This window comes from Saccostrea cucullata, unplaced genomic scaffold, assembly GCF_032062105.1.
Source record: "Saccostrea cucullata isolate Sc308-1 unplaced genomic scaffold, CSIRO_AGI_Scuc_v1 ctg15335, whole genome shotgun sequence".
Lineage (NCBI taxonomy): Eukaryota > Metazoa > Mollusca > Bivalvia > Ostreida > Ostreidae > Saccostrea > Saccostrea cuccullata.
In genome coordinates this window covers 1-13,867 of record NW_026918233.1, presented here as the reverse complement: position 1 = coordinate 13,867, position 13,867 = coordinate 1, and the positions used below count along the sequence as shown (strand labels likewise).

Below are 13,867 nucleotides of genomic sequence, written 5' to 3'. Positions count from 1 at the left end.
ACATTAGTTAATTGTACTCGCTCAGTAAGATATTCACAAATCATTTCTCCTATGTAAACGACATTAAGAAATAATTTGAAAAAAAGGAATATCCGCCATTTTGAATCGCCATTTTGACTTTTAACTTACAGCTGCACCATTATTCAATTGTAGAATAGTGAGATGTAGAGGAAAAAATACAAATTTGCAGTGTATGGATATTTGCAAATGTAAAATCCTGAACAAGAAGAATAAAGAGACAATAGACAAATAAATCAGAGAAAATTCGAATTAAGTGTAAAAACGGCTAAATTTTCTGAGTAAAACTAATAATGTTAGCATTCTATTATCATTTTTATACTTGTATTACACTCAGTAAGATATTCACACATTATTTCTTCTTTTTTAACGATATTGAGAGAAAATTAGAAAAATTGGATGTCCACCATTTTGAATCGCCATTTTGACCTCTTTAACGCCATTTTCATGAAGGCCAGCATATTTTTTCGGATTCAGCATACTCGAATTAGGCTAAAAAACTATGCTGGACCAAATAAGAATTATTTGCCATCAGAAGTATTTTTTTCTAAAAATCAGACCAGACTATACTGTGAATACAATTTTCTGAAGCAAAGTATTTGATAAATATAGACATAATATTACACATAAAATATATGGTCTTGATCACAGAATCATTTCTCCACCACATTTTACCATGCTTTTTTTGACACACATTTAAAAAAAAAAATAAAACAACCCATCCTATGACCTGGATTTATTTATTTTTTTTTCTTAGGTACACAGTCTTTTACTTTCCAGGAAGAATGATACCATCATACTGAAAAAGAAAAAAATTAAAATTAATACCCCCCAAAAAATGTCATGTTTTGTCAGGTTCCACGCAGTAAATATATAAACGAGGTTCAACCAGATGCCATTGGGAAAAGTCAGGCTAGGCATGCGCGAGAATGCTAGAGAGTTCACTCTTTAGACAACATGCCCGTAGAATAATTCGCTCTTTTCGAATTAGAATATGCCATTCATTGGCAAATCTTTCTTTAAAATCTGCATATCATATTTATATATTCATTGGCAGATGCCAATTTCTTTATTATACATAATTATATTTTATGTATAAACTAAACATTGATTCTATGGCGCAAGCTTTTTAAGGAAGAACTTGCAATATATAGATACATGTAACTTAAGAACTTGAATTATAAACTTCATTCAAGGACTAGTTCTAGGTTTTAAAAGGACAAGTCTTCACCGGTATTAGTTTTGTGCATGAAGGCTTGTAATATAATTTGATATACAGCAATCCAAGACATCCTTGATACAAGCCTGTAGCAACAGTTTTCCATGTGGGGGAGGGGGGTCTCCAAAAAATAGCATAGTACAGAGCTGTGCTACACAAGTGTCATTAGATCTATTTTTCTAATGATAAATTTCTTCAATACAAATCCAGAACAGATGTCAAGTCACAGCCATTTTGGGTGGGTTACATTATCAACATAGTCTGATTTTTTAAAATGACAAAACTATAGGTCAATCAGAAATAAAATTTAACAATTTTAAAAATATTATCAGTCAAAGTAGGCAGATCATTGTAGAAAATGTAAACGAATCTACCTGAATATTCAATAAACTTAGAAATTGTTTTTAATAGAATTTCATTTAGAAATGAGTGCATATGGTCCATGTAATGCAGTCCAGGAAGCAACTTGTTTCTATCATTGTTGACACAACTTATAAACCTCCTCTTTTTTGTTTTAGTGATAACCTTGAAAACAATTAACAGAAAATGCGGATTTGAATTTTCAGGTCTGATCTTTTTTCTGAACTAACACTAGCCAAAATTGTATACCCTCCACATTAAATTATTTTAAGTAAAATGATCATTTTTATTGTACATTGATTACATGAATATGACATTTAGTATATTTTAGCTTAGATTATTTGTATCATTTAACAATTAACGAACTCAGTTATGTATTTGATCTGTTGTAATTCATGTAGTAAGACATTGAAGCCATTTATATGCATTTTATTTCTTATTAATTAAACTTTAATACTGACTTCTATTATTATCTATTCTCATTATCGATCATGCCAAAATATATATGTAAGAGAATAAGAATTAGTCTAATCCAGCTGTTGTGTCCTGCCTAATACTGCAAAATGAGAAAAGGATCACTTTTATACCCCCCGCTTGAAAAGCGGGGAGGGTATATAGTAATCGTTAATTTCGTCCGTCTGTCCGTCCGTCCGTCCGTCTGTTACGCTTTGGGGTACCCATCTCTTATCCGCAACTCCTCTTATACTACTGAGTGAAATTTAATGAGACTTTCACAGAATCTTTATTACATATTGCCATTGTGCACCTCCTATTCTACTTTTTTATTCGACACTTATTTTAGGTTTCCCATGGCAAAACATGGACATTGCCATTATATTCTATATTTATATCCTATCACGTCACCTATAGAAGCTTCTGGATAACATTTGATAAGACGAGTTATTCCTCTTTACACATTAAACACGCATAAAACAATAGCAAAACATCGAAATTATGGGAGGCGGGGGGTATCATTTAGTGAGCTCATTGCTCACAGTACCTCTAGTTATAGATAGGGATCTGACCTATAGGACTGGGCTTGGTTTTATTCTCTTCAAAAAGCTTGTGGATTTCCGTTCTGATTTCCGTTCTGATTAATGACATAAGGCTAAATACATATAACAATTTGTTTTCCTAAATCTTTATTTCAATGAGTAGAGGTAGGAGGAAGCCTTTCATTGATTTTCTAAGTTTGTTATCTCCAAATGTAATGATTGATATTTTTCTTTACTTCTCATTGTGCATAATGGTAATGTCGACTGTAGCTCTACTTGTTTGAACTTATAATAAAGGAAGAGAAAAGTAGCAGTTGGGACATAAAACTTTACAAAACCAATAAACAGAATAATGATCCTTGATTAAGTCTCTTTTTGTAGCAAGATTGCAAAAGGACTACAACTGTAGGAGTAGCTTTTAATAAAATTTTACAGCATTTTCAATTTTAGTTACCATGGCAACATCGTTCATCAAAAACACAAAACTAATAATTATGTATCTCAGTGTAGTCTACTTGCATGCCAAATTATATTATAATCAGACTACAACTGTATTTGGAGTGGCATTTTGAAAGTATTTTACAGAAATTTCTATTTTATGTAACCAAGGCAACACGTTCATCGAAATTGAAAACTGATAAACAGAATGATGTATCTTAGTGTAGTCTACTTGTATGCCAAGTTATATTGAAATCAGAACAAATCTGTAGGAGGAGTAGCATTTGAAAATTCACATAAATGTCTATTTTAGTAACCATGGCAACACTATTCATCGAAATCTAGAAACCAACTACAGAATTATGTATCCTAGTTAAATCTACTTGTGTGCCAAATTATGCTGAAATCAAACCAAAACTGTAAGAGGGGTAGCATTTTAAAACTATTTCACAAAAAATTTCTATTTTTAGTAAGCACAGCAACACCGTTCATTGAAATCAAAAACCAATTATTAGAATTATGTATCCTAGTGTAGTCTACTTGTGTGCTAAGTTATATTGAAATCAGACCAAAACTATAGGAGGAGTAGCATTTTGAAAATTGTTTACAGACAGACAGACGACAGATCATTACTATCGCACAAGCTCTTCTGGTCTCTGACCAGTCGAGCTAAAAACTCTCTTTATTGAACTTCAAAATTATTTTTCATTCCAAATCTCCTAACATTTGTATTTTTTTCTGTTTGCAAATTTCTCCTAAATGTTTTATACCTTCTGCTGAAACCATTTCATGGCTTCCTCTTTTGAAATCTTGTGCTGTGGACCTATCTTACTTTTTCTCTGTCGTCTGTATGCAATGTTGAAACCTGTAAAACAGTATATTTTACATCATTATTCATTGCTACCACGTTGATCTATATGCAAATTAAATTTTGCAAACAATTACCAATTATCAAATCTGAATGATGTCAAAATTGTATTTTAAATCCCCTTTCCAACCAAAAACTTCAAAAGCCTGGAGAGCTTCAAAGACATCATATTTTAAGATAAAACAAGATGTGTTTGTGAAACACTGCTGCCCCTGTATGGCAGCTTAAGGCCAGGGTTGAATTTTCTCAAATTCATACATGTCAAACTCCAAAATTCAAGGTCAAAATTGCTAGTACCTAAAGGAAGATCTCGTTACAAGGAATACACCTGTGAAATTTGAAAGCCCTTCTTCTAACTGTTCAAAAGTTATGGCCAAGGTTAAATTTTTTAAAAAGGGTCAAACAGTAAGGTCAAAGATATTTATTCCCACTGAAAGGTCTTGTCACAATGAATACACTTGTGAAGTATCATGTGCACGAACAGTTCAAAAGTTATGACCAAGATAAAAGAGATAATTTTTTGTAAAAGGGCCCAGCTCTAAGGTCAAGAGGTCAAATTTGGTGGTACCCAATGAAGGTCTTGTCACAAGGAATATACCTGTGAAATACGAAAGCCATAGTGCCACCTACTCAAAAGTTTTGAGCAAGGTTAAAGTTTCTGCTGACAAAAAGAAAGACAGAGGAACAAACAGATGGACAGACAGAAAGGGCAAAAACTATTAATCCCTTACATGGCTTTTTTCCCTACAAGTTTCAACTTTAATTTTGGCCCTACCCTACCCCCAATTATTCATGATTTAAACAAATTTGAATCTACACAATCATGGCTTGTTGTTCATGAGCAGATTTTTCCTACATATTCCTCTATAAAATTTTTATTGTCCATTGTGGCCCCACTATACCCCCAGGGGTCATGATTTGAACAAATTTGAATCTACACTACCATATAAATATGACCAATCATGGCTTTGTAGTTCTTGAGAAGATTTTTGAAGTTTTTCCCTGTATATTCTATGTAAAAATTTATAGTTCATTGTGGCCTCACCCTACCCCTGGGGGTCATGATTTGATCAAACTTGAATCTACATTACCAGAGAATGCTTAAAAAAAATTGACCAATCATGGCTTTGCTGTTCTAGGGGAGAAGATTTTATCTATATTCCTATATAAAACTTTGATCGTACATTGGGGCTCCATCCTACCCCCGGGGGTCATGATTTAACTTGAATCTACACTACCAGAGGATGCTTCCATAAAAATATGACTGATCATAGCTTTTCTGTTCTTGAGGTGAAGATTTTTAAACAATTTTCCTACATATTCCTATGTAAAATTTCAATCGTCCATTGTGGCCTCACCCTACCCACAAAGGTCAAGATTTAAACAAACTTGAAACTGCACTACCTGAGCATGCACCCTTATAAGTATATCAAATCAAGGCTTTAATGTTGTTGAGAAAGTTTATTATTGATATTTCCATGCTTTGAAATTTAAAAGTTTGATTGCTCATTGTCCCCCATCCTACCCCTGGGGGCACCGGTCATGATTTGAGCAAACTTGATTCTACTTTACCTAGGTATGCCTTCATTTAAAATGTAAATATTAGGAATGTTTTTAAGTTTAGTGTGAATTATTGGTGTGTTAAATCACACAGACTTGCACGTAGGCATATTTTTCATGAAGCATTAGCACGCTTCATGAAATATGCCTATGTGACAAGTCTGTGTGATTTTCACACCAATAACTCACACAAAACTTAAAACATTCCTTCTATTTACATTTTTAAAACATGTTTGAAACCATCAACAAGAGGCCCACGGGCCTTATAGGTCACCTGAGCATTATGCAACAACTTTCCAGTTACAGTGCAGGGTTCGACACTAACGCTAGCCCGCTGGCCCGGGACAACTGAATATTGAAGTTGGGCTACCAAACATGTCTTTAAACTTGCCCTGCAGGGCTACAGTAAATTTTACCAATTACTCACTAAGAGCACGAAAAATTACTATAATTTACATACAATATACCTGATAATTGTTAAATTTATTTTCAAATATGTTTTATCAACATAATTATAATTTTTTAAGTCAAAAATGTAAACTTTAAAGGTGATTCAAAATACCCTAAATGATATAAATATAGAAATTTTCGAACAGTAAAAATGTCTTAGGTACAACCATAGAGTGACATATAATACCACCCAAAATTCAGCCAGAATGCAAGATTTCGCATCTCTATTTTCAAAATTTTCCTGGGGAGGCCCCTGTACCCCACAGCAGGAGGGGGAAACCCCCTCCGCACATACACCCCTCGTCGCTTCGCGACTCGGCCAGCAGCCTTTGGCTGCTGGACAACTAATAGATGAACAGGGCTAGTAAAAATTAGAAATTACTAGCCCTGCTGACAACTATGGTTTTAAAGTTAGTGTCGATCCCTGCAGTGTATTGAATTTGATTCATGTTTTAAGCCAGATGCTATATGGCATTCACAATTTTGAAAGAGGCACCATTGATCATCATAACAATACACTTAGCAGTTGCTTAGCTTGGTTACTGAATACCCATACGCAGGGTAGGGGAACATAAATGCACTCCAACAAATCAGTAATATTCAGCAATAATCAGTAGTGCCCCTAACACTGTGACATAAACCCCTGACCTTAGGTCCACACATTGCACAAATTTTTAAAAGGCACCCTTAAAATTGCCTATCAAAAAATAAATAAATGTTTTATAAATACAAAGGAGCAGATTTCAAATAATTAATTCATTTTCAGTATATAAGCAGGACCCCCCCCACCCCACCCCTGACCCTGGGGCCTTGAAATTCACAATTCTGCAAGATTAGGGCCCTTGCTCATCATCACTATATAGGTAGTTCATCTGCTTTATATCCAGAGTCAGAAAAGGAAATTTTCAAAGACTTAATGTATTTTCACTATATAATCAATAGAGCCCCACCCTAACATCAGAACCCCAGACCCTGGGGTCATAAAATTCATAATTTTTAGAAGAGGCATTCTTGCTCATCATAACTATGTACTTAGTTAGTTTATTTAATTCCTAGGAGCAGAGGAGAAGATTTTCAACGAATTCATGTATTTTCACTATTTATAATCAATAGAGCCCCCCCACCCCCAAACACCAGAGTCCTTGACCCTGGCGCCATAAAATTCACAATTTTGGTTGAGGCACTCTTGCTCATCATAACTATGTACTTAGTTAGTTTATTTAATACCTAGGAGCAGAGAAGAAGATTTTCAAAGAATTCATGTATTTTCACTATATAATCAATAGAGCCCCACCCCAACACTAGAACCATTGACCCTGGGGCCATAAAATTCACAATTTTGGTAGAGGCACTCTTGTTCATCATAACTATGTATTAGTTAGTTTATTTAATACCTAGGAGCAGAGAAGAAGATTTTCAAAGAATTCATGTATTTTCACTATTTATAATCAATAGAGCCCCACCCTAACATCAGAACCCCTGACCCTGGGGCCATAAAATTCACAATTTTGGTAGAGGCACTCTTGCTCATCATAACTATGTACTTAGTTAGTTTATTTAATACAGTGGCTGGAACGTTATTGTTGACAAACCAATCGTGTAGAATCGTTCGTGTATCGTGAGTGATCGTTCGTGTAACGTGCAAGATCGTTCGTGTATCAGACTCAATCGTGTGCGTTTTTAATCGTACGAGATCGTGCGTTTAGAATCGTGTAAATTTCGTTTTGTAAGTTTTTATCGTAATGTTATTTGTAAAATAAGCATTTTCCTTTTTTTTGTTTTTATTAATTTATTGATTAAAATCCAAATAATATGAAAAAGCGCAATTTACATAAAAGAATGCAGAACGAACTAATTATCGCCCATAAACAAGCAATATAGTAAGTCGTACAATATTAAGTTCTCGTCAAATAGCGCGATAAATATTGTGATAAACCGTACTTAGATCTTTAACGCCTTTTTGAAAAATCTGATTTTAATTATTATTTACTTCTTATTGTGGTCAAGATAATCTTGAAATCAATTCATTGAAAGTAAATATATATATATTTTTTTTTTTACTAAGAAATAAACATTTCTCAATGCTTACATAACTAGTTAGTCGACAAATATACATGGACAAGGCATGATTTTCGGGAGTTTTGATTATCTGTGTTTATCTCTTGAGCCTATTTGTAATTAATTAATTTTAAATTTCTGCAAATAAAAAAGTTGAATAATTGGCAAATTTATCAGACATTGAATCATTGGAAACATAAGGATAATTATAATTTAAGTCATTCCATGCTGCCATTTTTGTTCAATTGTATCCCCCTTTCTGCATATCATGATATCCAATTCAATCAAATTATACGACCCACATACATGTACATCGTATAATAGAACGAACAAAATCCGTTTTTTTTTTATCGGAGAATTACCTTAGAAATAATTATTTTTAATCTAACATATTAAGTCTTGCATATATTTAGTTACAGAAATAACATTTTCCGTTTTTTTCTTCAAAGTCTATGAAACTAGTGCTGATTGTAACGGGGACCGTTACAAGATGTTTCCCCAAACGCTCCCCAACTCCCTTTTGGTGCCATATTCCCTGTAAACTTCATTAAATAAGACAAACTCGATGCATTTGAGACTTTACCAACGTTTACCCAGAAGTGTACCAAGTTCATTCAAATTTTAGCATCGAACGCGTGCGCATGTGAATGCATGTGCGTTATGACCATATCATCTTGCCTATACAATCTATATATTTAAATATGCTAAATATTAAAGTATTTAATCCAAAAGTATTAAAAAATATGCTCATTCAAGTGTATTTTTGATTTTACTCATTTCACGTGCACGCACGTGCATACATGAGCATGGTAACCATACCTTCTTGTAAAAGTCCATTACATCTATCTATGTTCTAAATCCCACCCCGTTTGGTTGAAAACCAAGGGACTTATAGCTGTTTAAAGTTTCAGCCAATCAGATTGCAGCGCACGTACATGCATGTGTATGTATGTGCATGGTGACCATACCTTCTTGTAGAAGTCCATTATATCTATCTATGTTACAAATTCCATCCTGTTTGGTTGAAAACCAAGGGAGTTATAGCTATATAAAGTTTCAGCCAATCAGATTGCAGCACACGTGCATGCGCATGCTTTCTTGAAAATTCTTACATATCAGGCTGTAGATCTTTATAATGTAGGACTATGTTCAAAATTTCAAAGGATTATGACAAGAAACAAGAAAGATATTGAGACTTTAGTTTCAGCCAATCAGAGCGAAGCGCACGTGCAAGCGCGTGAGATCTTGCTATTTTGACCATGTCATCATGTCTATACTACTAATATATCCTCACATTATGAGTTTCAAAGCAATTCATCAAAAAATAAAAAAGTTGCCGCTATATCGATTATATTGGTCATTTTACGTGTTGCACGTGCACGCTCTTGCAAGCACGTGCGCGCAAAATGACCTTCGTTCGGCAAATCTACATAACATGTCTACTAACCCTAAAAATATTTTACCTACATCGACCACATTTAACGTAAAGTCGTTGATTTTTACTAATACTCGAGATTTGTCAGCAGAAAGATTATTCGAATTCAATTACAGGAATTATTCAGCGATCAATTGATTTTATGTTGTTTAATGTCCCTCTCGAGAATTTTTTCACATGGAGAAGCCTCCACTCGCCGGTGGAGACTGCAAAATGTTGTTCTATAATTTGGCTCTAATCGCCATTGAGCAGTGAGGAATTTTTTTGAGTCAGTACCATCTGACACACGGGACCTCGATTTAAACGATCTCATCTGACGGACCGGTCTCCACGTCCCACAACTGAAGTCCATAATACAGATATATGATGCTCTAGCCATGTTTTTATTTTATTTTTCATTTCTCAAATTTGTTGCATCAGATTTTCTTAAAGATCATACTTAATAATAAAAATCATTTCGAACAACTTTATTGCAATGCATACAGCGTCCGGTGATTTTGATTGACAGGTCAATACATGTGTGCACTTAGTGTAATACTTCTTAAGCAGAAAAAATATACAGAGAGTGACTATGACGGACTATGAAATCAGAAAATATTTAATAAATAATGGGTACAACTGATATAGAACTGATTTTTTGTCTATGTAAATGGATAGGATAATCAGGATTAAAAGGGAATATCTCTCTCTCTCTCTCTCTCTCTCTCTCTCTCTCTCTCTCTCTCTCTCTCTCTCTCTCTCTCTCTCAGACATGTAAATTTCAGTATCTTGCGTAATGAAAAATCTACTATTATAGAATAAGAATTCTGTATACATGTTAATGGTAATTATAATCAAATGTTCCAGATTTAATTGTATAACGAATTTATAATTCAAAGGCCTATAGTTGCAATAATGTCTCCGAATAAAATCAAGAGGGGGGGGGGGGGCTTCAAAAGAATTACAAACTCGGTAATTTTATGTTTTATGAATTAAAAGGAAAATACTTAAGGTTGCATGTACATACATACATATAATTATAGCATTGCATAAAAGTGTGTTCATTCGTATACTTTATCTAACATATCAACAGACCTTTGCAGATGTTTTTGTATCATGTTTTTAGCGTAGCATTATTTCAACACAGAAACGCTTTTTCACATCTTTAATAACTTCTCGGGTATATAAAGGATATAAATCATGTATAATAAATAACACTATAAGACTTTTAATCAATGAAATATACGTGTTAAAACCAAATCCAATCTATAGATTGATTTTTTTTCTTTTAAGTTGCAGATATCAATTTATTTCTAAAGGCTTTACAACGGTATTACATTACTCTTCTATCTCTCAGTTCCCTTTTGAGTACATATAATATTTTAGAATCGAAAATAAAACTCGGATTCCGGGGTAATTTCGCATTCAAATTAGAGAATGAATTAAGAATATTTTTTTTTAAATATAATCATAATAGACATTACAGATTTACACTACGCTGACAACTTTAAACTATGCATATACTGAAAGCAGTAACCAACGTAATCTTTCATGCAGAAGTGGATATATATGGAAACTCAAAGTCTAAATATTTTTTTATGTGAAAAGTGTGGATATAGACGTCTGCGACGTCATGAATACTACCTCCGCCTTTATCTCGAAAGTTCTATTCCCACTTACAAGTCAGAGTCATTGTCACTACGTAAATAGAGAAAATGAATTTATTGACGGAACCTTAAATCTCCAAAATGCAGAATCGATTGAATAAATAATATGTTTAGTATTTTTGTACTTATTTGTATATACATCGCTGTAATGTTTACTGCGTACAATATTATTTTCTTCAAAGTGCTTAGTTGACACAGAACGGATATTTTTTTAAAGATCAACAAGAGGCCCATGGGCCACATCGTTCACCTGAGAAGCGTTGACCATTCTGTTCTTTACCAGATTTCCCCCTTGTTATACATAATGCACAGGGTTCGACACTAACTTTTTTACCTTGGTGGACCGCAGGTCCACTTGTCAAAAATTATTGGTGGACCTTCTCAATTTGTGGTGGACCTTTATATATGTTTGAATTAATGAATGAATCATTACACAAGGCATTAATTAAAACTAACTATAATATATACCGATTCCAGTCAGACTAATCAAGCATTAATCTGACCAGTCAATAGAATCAAATCAATTAGTCCGATATTAAATGTTTTTTCAGAAATATTGTAAAACTTTGAAAAAAACGTATTAATCTACAAACCAAAAAAATATTTTGATAATCATCATTAAGTTACAATGGTGAAAACCTGCATTTATTTCATTTCCGAAGGTAGATAAAATTTAAAATTCCTATTATTAATTAATCTGTTAAAATATAAACAAGTGATTTTTTTCATGTATCTAAGGCTAGATCATTTTTTTTACAACGATGCAAAACTGACATAGGCACATGTATGTGTATTATTTAATTATTTTCTAAATTTATTATATTTATTTTAATAAGTATTGATATAATGTATATCAAGAAAAAATGAAATTGCAGGTAATAGTTCATAAAATGTAAATTACATCTATAAAAAACAACAATGGCACTGCATAAATGCAACTGTCAATCAATTCAAATTATCCCCAACAGTGTGCGTTCAGTGACACGTCCAGTTACCCCGGCTTAATTTAACAACAGAGGAGAGACTGGCTAACTTGGCACGGATTTTTCATGCTTTGAATTGAATTATTCAAGGTCCGTGTTGAGTATTCTTGCGTCTCAATATTATTGTTAATATTGGAGTTATGATTTTTAGTGTAAATACTCTCGAGTTGCTAGGTCCCCCCTAATTACCTAAAACCTTATTTTAGTACATATAAAATTTCTTATAAAATACAAGTGTGGAGAAATTAAAAATTTGAGTTACAGATTTCTATTTAAAGAAAAAAACCCTGGAATTTCACTGTTTTTTCAATACGGTGTTTAAATTTTCAGTGGACCGACGGTCCACCTAGTCCAGAACATTTGGTGGACCTTCCAATTTTTTGGTGGACTCGGGCCACCGGTCCACCGTTAGTGTCGAACCCTGAATGCATCCACACCCTACCCCACTGATCATAATTTAGACATTTTGAAATCTACACTACCCCATGATCCTTCCATGGGCACATATGTTTCAGCTTTTTTGGCCCAGTGGTTCCTGAGAAGAAGATTTTCAAAGATTTTTCCTATATATTTCTATGTGAAACTTTGATTCCCTATAATGGCCCCGCCCTTCCCCTGGGGGTCATGATTCCTACAATTTAGAATTTACACTACCCCAGAATGCTTCCACATAAGCTTCCACTTTTTCTGGCCCACTGGTCTGAGAAGAAGATTTTCAAAGATTTTTCCTATATATTTCTATGTAAAACTTTGATTCCCCATTGTGGCCCCGCCCTTCCCCCGGGGGTTATTATTTGAACAATTTAGAATCTACATTATACCAGGATGCTTCCACATAAGTTTCAGCTTTTCTGGCCCAGTGGTTCTTGAGAAGAAGATTTTCAAAGATTTTTCCTATATATTTCTATCTAAAACTTTGATTCCCCATTGTGGCCTCGCCCTTCCCCCGGGGGTCATGATTTGAACAATTTAGAATTTACACTATACCAGGATGCTGCCACATAAGTTTCAGCTTTTCTGGCCCAGTGGTTCTTGAGAAGAAGATTTTCAAAGATTTTTCCTATATATTTCTATATAAAACTTTGATTCCCCATTGTGGCCCCGCCCTTCCCCGGGGGTCATGATTTGAACAAATTAGAATCTACATTATACCAGGATGCTTCCACATAAGTTTCAGCTTTTCTGGCCCAGTGGTTCTTGAGAAGAAGATTTTCAAAGATTTTTCCTATATATTTCTATCTAAAACTTTGATTCCCCATTGTGGCCTCGCCCTTCCCCCAGGGGTCATGATGTGAAAAATTTAGAATCTACACTATACCAGGATGCTTCCACATAAGTTTCAGCTTTTCTGGCCCAGTGGTTCTCTGAGAAGAAGATTTTCAAAGATTTTTCCTATATATTTCTATCTAAAACTTTGATTCCCCATTGTGGCCCCGCCCTTCCCCCGGGGGTCATGATTTGAACAATTTAGAATCTACACTACCCCAAGATGCTTCCACATAAGATTCAGCTTTACTGGCCCAGTGGTTCTTGAGAAGAAGATTTTTTAATGACCCAACCCTATTTTTGCCTTTTCTTGATTATCTCCCCTTGCGAGGGGATATGTCCCTTAATTTTAACAATTTAAATTCCCCTTCACCCAAGGATGCTTTGTACCAAGTTTGGTCAAAATTGGCCCAGTGGTTCTTGAGAAGAAGTCGAAAATGTGAAAAGTTTACAGACGGACAGACAGACAGACAGACGGACAGACGGACGGACGGACGGACGGACAGACGGACGGACGACGGACAAAATGTGATCAGAAAAGCTCACTTGAGCCTTCGGCTCAGGTGAAAAA

At 34.3% G+C, this 13,867-nt stretch overlaps 1 long non-coding RNA gene across 1 annotated transcript; it reads right to left on the bottom strand.

The window, feature by feature from the left end:
* Positions 1-785: 785 nt before the first annotated feature.
* On the bottom strand, positions 786-3,961 carry LOC134259946 (uncharacterized). Its single transcript, XR_009990434.1, has 2 exons — positions 3,801-3,961; positions 786-817 (listed from the first exon to the last, which is right to left on the bottom strand). It is a non-coding gene; the product is annotated as an uncharacterized LOC134259946 (long non-coding RNA).
* Positions 3,962-13,867: the final 9,906 nt, after the last annotated feature.